An 8,152-nucleotide genomic window follows, 5' to 3' on the forward strand; every position below is an offset into this window, starting at 1 on the left:
TTGTGTGTGTGTGTGAAAAAAGTGAAAGGTGACTCTATTGTCATTATTAAAATCTGATATGTCCTTCCCATGGTCATATTTAGTCTCACATTGTTCTTGGCTAAAAGCTCTAAAGCTATATAATGTTCATAGTTTTTTATTTGAGAGTTTCAACATTATTGCTTAAATATGCCTTTCTGTCATATATCTGTGAAAATTTCAACCATTGTCTTAATTATTATTGTGGTGTAGTAGGATATAATGTCTAATCAATTTTCACCATTAATCCTACCTAAACAATCCTCCCTTATATACAAAAAGGAGGAAATAATAGACTCAATTTGCATAATGCTTTAATGTAGTCATGCTGAGCAACATGATTCACAGATAATCAACTTTGTTAAAGATAATGGTGTACCAATTTATAATACAGTGCTATGTTACATTGTTTGAAGGCTGAGGAGAAAGGAAAGAAAAGCAGATGTTTCCAGAGAATTTAGAGTGGTTTAAACAACAAAACAAAAAGAAAAAATAATTATTAAAGCAGTGTTCAAAAACAATTTTAAGAGGAAATATTTTTTTCAGACTAAATATAACAAAAAGATCTAATACACAAAGTCAGTAAAGTATCCCGGACATGCTTCTTTACCCTCTGTATCTTGCCCATTTTCAGTGGCCTCTGAAGAACTTATAATTGGCTCCTAACAATGTAGTTTGATAACCACTGAATTACTTATAAAAATGATGTCATTGTGGAATAAGACCATAAGTAGCTATAGCCTCCACTTAAAAAAGAACTCTCTAAGACTATCAGAGAGAAATAGAATATGTGAATGGGATATGAAAAAAATGGAAACATCCTAGTCTCTTTAGATAATTATTACATGAAATCGGACGAGTATAGAAGCCAGGTGAACCTCAGTTTTCAATAGGTACAATTAAGAGTATAACATATACCTCAAAGTCATCCCTCAAAAAGATGACAGAAACTGAGCAATGTATGTCAAAAATGTTTTGTTTAAAAAAAGTCCAAAAACTTAACAGATGTAAGGCAGTAGTTTACTAAGTATTGAAAACTATTTACAAGGCCACTGATTAAATGTCCTTTTTCCACCAAGGACAGTATAGCAAATATTTTAGGTTTTGATGGCCATATAATCTCTATTAGCCACAGGTACTCAACTCATGTTATAATACAGAAACAGCCATACCAAATATATAAACAGGTAGGTATGACGCTGTTGCAGTAACACATTATTTACGAAAACAAACAGTTGGCTGAATCTGCCCAGTGAACTACAGTTTGCCCACCTCTGCCCTAGACCCTTTCAACTCAGAGTGTGGTCCATAGACCAGCAGTGGCAGCATTCTGTGGGAACAGGACAGGCTACATAGATTGTGAGTCAAGGGCAAAATTAAAATGCAGGGCCTTTTGTTCATAAATTACTAAGAATATTAGTATGCTGACAGCAGAGTATTAAATCAAGTGTATGGCCTTTGTGCAATTCCACAGGCCCCACACCTGTGAATCCAGGATGGCCTTAACATTTTTTAAAAATGCAGAACCTCAGAACCTACCCTTGACCTAGATTGAATCACAATCTGCACATCAATAAGGTCTTCAGATTATTCTTACTTACTTAGGTTTTGAGAAGCAGTGATAGATTAAAGTGATTTTAGGCCTATATTTCCTGCTAGGAACCATCTAATGAAGTCTGTCATTACTTTCCTCAATGAGAAATGTACTTTGAAACTGGTAGAAAACTGTTTACAAAATAAATGAAAAATTAACATAGTCAACAAAGATGTTCTTGTACTCTCTAACTAATCTCCCAATTAAATGATTTGCAACTTATCCTCAGTTTTTTTCTGCCACTCTCGGTGTATCTAACTGGTTGCTGAGTGCTGATCATTTCCTCAGGGAATTTTCTCATTCTGCAGTGCCTCTCAGCAGAGTATAGTGGTTAAGAATGTTGATTCTGGAGCTGAACTTCCTGGGTCTGTATGCTGGCCACACCTCTTACCAACTGTTTGATCTTGGACAGGTTTCTTAGTTTGTCTATCTGTTTCAGTTCCCTTGTCTTTTAAGTAGAGAAGATAGTAACTCATAGCATTATTGTGAGTAGTAAATGACTTTTTATATATAAACGACTAGTGTCCAACACACAGTAGACATTTATAAACATTAGATAATATTATCTTCCAATTACCATCACCTTTCGTTATTTTGGCCCTCATAATCAGTATCCTGAGCTCCTGCCATATTACCTTTTCTCAGTGTCACATAGTAATTAGGATTAGCTGCACAGAAATTTGGGAGCAAAATTAGTCATACTGCTATAGTACAAGAATAACTAGAAGGATTTTTGTGAGAATAATATAATGGGAGCCAGGTAATTGTCCTAAGGATAAAATCAACACATAGAAATCAATTCCATGAAATCAAGTGTAATAAATTCAGTTGAGTCTCAAGCAGGCTTTGAAATTCAAGAAGGTCTAGATCAGGAATAAAAAATTATAGCCTCTTGCTAAATCTAGCCTACTTCTTGTTTTTATAAATAAAGTTTTAATGGAACAGAGTCAGGCTCAATTCTTTTTCTTATTGTCAGTGCCTGCTTTTACACCGGAGAGTTGAGTAGTTATGATAGAGACCATATAACCCACAAAACTTAAAATGTTTAATATCTGGCCCTTTATGGAAATAAACACAAATGTACTGGCTCTTGAGTATTATAGATGCAAGACAGAATTGGTGGGATTTTTTAGGCAGAACTTGATCATTGAAAGAACCTTCTAAAATAGGCCTGAGAATAAAGTCTGAAAGAAATCCAAGTCATATGGCTGAGAATCAGGCCCTGGAGTGGGAGAGGGAACTAAGCCAGGATATTCAGGGGGTTGACTGCTTATCTTCATTGCTGAATCATTTGGGGACTCAACCCTCTTTAAAGAAAGAGGGAAAACTACTTCTAAAACACAATTTCTTGTGAAGTGAGTTCTATGATCGGTCTGAGTGAATTCCCTTGATTCTGGGGACAAATCAGGAAGTTGGCAGAAGGCTTTGTGATTAATACAATGTTTAGGGTACAACAATTATCATCTAAATCTAATCATGTAACTCTGTTTTGACATCATCATATTATAAGGTAAAAATTCTTTGATGTGGCATCTAAATTCTTCTTTTGAAGGTCTTATACACTAATAATTCCAGAGACACCATTGCATACTTGGCTTTGAATATGAAAAATATCTAGTTTTGAATCCAGCTTTTGCAGATATTTTTGTCTATAACCTAAAATATCCTTCCCTTGCCCTTCACCATAAAGCAGGTTGCAATTCATCCTATAAATAGCCAGCTCAAATACCATCTGTTCTGGAAATCCTTTCACTAGTCTTACAGGCATAATTAGTTATTCCTTTCACTATAAATGGAGAAGATCATGTTATAACCCAGAAAATCAGTGGACACATAAAGCAGAAATCCAACATAGCAGCAGGATTCCATCTAGGAGTGATGTCTTCCACATGTAGCAAGCCAAAGTAACAGACTCCTCCCAGCATTGGTAGGAACAAAAAGCAGAAACCCACTACTCCTGGGCTTCATCCCAAGAGTAACACCATAATAGGATAAACTCATATAGTAGCTGTTCTTCCCCAAGCGGAAATGTTCAACAAGCAGGTAGTTTCCAGAATGTGATAATAGATAAAACCACCTGGCAGTCTTTGCAGTGGTATTGTAGGTTAGTAGATACTGCCCTCTCAGAATAGTATGGAGAAATGCCATTCTGAGAAATAGAGTGTGCAAGAAAGAGGAAAATATTTAAATTTGAAGGAGTTTTCCCATCACAATAAAATATATAGGAGACATTCATTCAGACATTCAGACATTCATTCAAATATATAGTCAGACATTCAGACATTCAGTTTCTGTCCTCCATGATAACAAGTGAGGACATTTCACTCTTGAGAATGGGATTTCTCAGTTAGATCTAGGTTAAACCACTGGACAACGGCCCTGGACAATCTAATAAAACATTGCTGGAAAATAAAAACTACAGATTAACCTTAATTCTTTCTCTTATACTTGACATGCAATCCATCAGGTAGTCATATTGGCTCTACCTTCAAAATATATTCCAAATAATCAAACCATTTATATCTTACCACTTAAACCACTATCATTCTGCTCTGAGTCACCATCTTCTCTTGCCTGAACTCTGCAGTAGCCTCTACCTGGTTTCTCTGGTGGCAGTTTTGACTTCCCACCCCAGAAGATGCTCTCCATAAGGCAACTAGAAAAATTTTGTCAAAATATAAATCTAAGCATATCATTTTTATGATCAAAGTAATTCAACTACTTCCCTATAAACTTAAAGTAAAATTCAAGAATCACTATGGTTTGTAAGATCTGAGTTCCTGCTGCTTCTTTTCATAATCCCTATCGGATCTCCTTAACCATTGGGTTCCTCCAGCCATTTGATCCTTGATGCTTCTTGAGCATGTCAAGCAACTGCCTCAAGACTTTACTTTGCATTTACTTTCCCAACTGCCTGGGACTCTCTTCCTTCAAATAGCCAAATAACTTTACTTCTCACTGCTTTCTACTTTCTCCTCAAACATTATCACTCCAACAAAAAAAAAGCATCTCTGACCAACCTTTTGAAAATATAGAAAAATTCATCATTTTCTATCACTTTATTCTACTTCATTTCTTCATAATGCTTATATTAAATTATATATTTATTAACTAATTATCTGTATCCTCCTACAAAAGAATAAATTCTATCAGAGCAGGGTTTTTGTTTGTTTGTTTTGCCCTTGTATCCAGTGTCTACTAGAGGCCATGAGAATATAAGAGGAGCTCAAGAAATACTTTTGAATTAAATAGTGGATAAAATTAATAATCTCCAGGAAATGTGAATGTGAAAAGCGATAATAATGGTTTTACCCATATGATTGCATTTTATTTAGTCATAAAATAAGTGTTAAGAGCATAGAAAACTTGTTTTCCCTAGTTTGATTCTATCCTGCTTGGCTGTTCTCCGGCATAATAGCAGTTTATCTCTGTCTGCCTTCTTTTTTTTTTTTAAGATTTTATTTATTTATTCATGATAGAGAGAGACAGAGAGAGAGGTAGAGACACAGGCAGAGGGAGAAGCAGGGTAGATGCAGGGAGCCCAACATGATCCCGGGACTCCAGGATCACACCCTGGGCCAAAGGCAGGTGCTGAACCGCGGATCCACTCAGGGATCCCCTCGTCTGCCTTTAACCTCCTATGTGTGTGCCACCACCCCATGGATGATTTGATGGACATGTATATGAGCCCTTTGAGACCCCAGATCTATCTTGTCAGTTGTGAACTAAAGGCTGACAAAGATGACCATTTAAAGATGGATAATGATGAAAACGAGCACCAGTTATCTTTAATAACAGTCAGTTTATGGATTGGTGCAAAGGATGAATTGCACATTGTTGAAGCAAAGGCAATGAAGTACAAAGGCAGTCCAATGGAAGTCACACTGGAAACTTTGAAAATGTCTGCACAGCCAACATTTCCCTTGGGGGCTTTGAAATAACACCACTTGTGGTCTTAAAATAGACATGTTGTTCAGGGCCTGTGCATAATGGTGGATAGCACTTAGTAGCTTTGGGGGAAGATGCAGAGTAAAGTAAAGAGGAAGAAGATGTGAAACTCCTTAGCATATCTGGAAAGCAGTCTAACCTTGGAAGTGGTAGCACATTTCCACAGGGGGAAAAAATTGGCGTTAGTGAAAATGATGATGAAGATGATGATGATGATGATGATGAAGAAGATGATGATGATGATGAAGATGATGATGAACATGATAAGGAGGGAGAAGCAGAAGAAAAAGGTCCAGTAAAGAGTCTATATGAGGTACTCCAGCCAAGAATGCAAACCAGAATGAAAGACTCAAAACCATCAACACCGAGATCAAAAGGTCCCCAACCTTTCAAAAAACAGGAAAAATACTACGAGAAAACCCAAAAGACCTAGTCCTATAAAGGACATTAAAGTCAAATTACGATTGCATGTAGAAAAAGGTAGTTCTTTCTCCAGAGTGGAAGCCAAGTTCATCAATTATGTAAAGAGTTTCTTTCAGATGACTGACCAGGAGGTTATTCAAGATCTCTGGCAGTGGAGGAAGTCTATTAAAATAGTTTAAGTGGCACCTGGGTGGCTCAGTGGTTGAGTGTCTGCCTTTGGCTTAGGTCACGATCTTAGGGTCCTGCGATCAAGACCTCCCCATAGGGAGCCTACTTCTCCCTCTGCCTCTCTCTCAGTCTCTCATGAATAAATAAATAAAAATCTTAAAAAATAGTTTAAATAATTTATGTTAAAATTTCCCATCATTTCATTTCTGTAACAGTAAATATCGGGACATCCTTTTTATAACACAGAGTGACAACTTTCCCTACCATATCTGATAAATATTGCTCAAGTTCCATTGCCAAGAACATATTGTCCAAAATGCATTAAATTTAGCTTTTAAAGATGGAACTTCATCCTTTGCTTGGTTTTAAGTCTGTATGGAATGTTATGATAGAATAGAGTAGTAGTGATAGTCAGACAAATAGAAATGGTGGGGAGACAAAATATACATATGAAATAAACTCAGTATTTTAATAAATTAACAAAAAAGCACATAGAGTGCTTAATATGTGAATTTAATATAAAATTTAATCTACAAGTTTGCACACAGAATTTTGGGACAACACTGCAAATTACACATGCATAGAAAAAAGTAGAAGGAAATCAACTATAAATCTCTATTAAAAATTTCTTAGAGTGGTAGAAGTATTTGTTGCCTTATCATTTACATTTTCTTTCATCTTTAAATTTTTAAAAATATTTTTATTTATTTGACAGAGAGAGAGATAACAGGTAGTCAGAGCAGCAAGCAGACAGAGAGGGAGAAGCAGTCTCCCCACTGAGCAGGGAGCCTAATACAGGATATGATCCCAGGACCCTGGAATCATGACCTGAACCAAAGCCAGATCCTTAACTGACTGATCCACTCAGGTGCCCCTCATCTTTAAATTTTCAGTGTATTTTTTAAGGAAAACTAGAAAATTAGAATAGTGTATTAGAAAAAGATATGTTTTCAGAATTGAGCACCTACTGTGTGCTCATTGTAGCACATTGCTACTATGTGCAACCCACTGACTGGGACTGGTGGATATCATGCTAAATAGGTGTTCTAATTTTAACCGGGATAATATATGAATAAACCAATAATTGTAATTTCAGTCAAATGTGACAAAGATCACATGAGAAATATGTGTGCTCCTTAATTTCTTAAAGCCTTAGTTTCCTCACTTGTAAAATAGAAATATTAATACATCTTCTTCATTTTTCTGTGCTAATATTACATGAGCTAACGTGAGTAAAAGACTTAACAGAACTCCTCACTAATAGTAAACTCAATTAGTCATTTTTATTGTTATTCTTATCAGTGTAATATAGAAGATGGGATGATTATTTTCTGAACTACATCAGGGAAGACATCATGAAGTATTGGGCATTGGATTGAGCTTAAGAAGTAATAGTATTTGACAAATAGCACATAGTATGGGCTAAGATATGCTATGGTAACAAGAATTCCCCCAAATCTCAGTGGCTCAGGATAACAAAACTTGACTTACACAACAATGGGGAAGGACTGTCACCATAATCCCTCAGAGGAACCCAGAGGAACAAGCCATTATCGTGACCTATGCTTAACCTGTGGAGCAGTAGGAGTGGTGTGCATTTAGTTACTCGCCATCTCTGAAATTTTCTGGCAAAAGTGACACATTTCACTTTCACACACATTTCAATAGCTAAACAAAGCTACATGGCTAAATCTAACTTCAAGCTGATGGCAAGCAGTCCTAACCCTGTGCATGAAAGTTAAAAAGCTGGAAATATTGGGTGAAAGCATTAATGATCACCACAAATATATTGACAAGGAAAGTTGGTAGATTTGTTTCACCATTGGGATAATTTGGACCATGATACACTGTTATGCCCTGGATTTTTCCTCTATCTCTGGACAAAAGCAACATGAGAGTGTATCATCTCCAGCAGTTTGGCAGAATGGAAACCCCAAAATCATCATATTCTGAAAATGCCAGAAAAAGTTGAATAATTTTTAAAAGAATAAAGTGCATGTC

The 8,152-nt window shown here is 36.1% G+C and overlaps 1 pseudogene; it reads left to right on the forward strand.

Annotated features, from left to right (window-relative positions):
- The first annotated feature begins 5,271 nt into the window (after positions 1-5,271).
- Positions 5,272-6,337, forward strand: LOC140634865 (nucleophosmin pseudogene; annotated as a pseudogene).
- The last annotated feature ends 1,815 nt before the right edge of the window (positions 6,338-8,152 follow it).

This window comes from Canis lupus, chromosome 6, assembly GCF_048164855.1.
Source record: "Canis lupus baileyi chromosome 6, mCanLup2.hap1, whole genome shotgun sequence".
Taxonomy (NCBI): domain Eukaryota; kingdom Metazoa; phylum Chordata; class Mammalia; order Carnivora; family Canidae; genus Canis; species Canis lupus.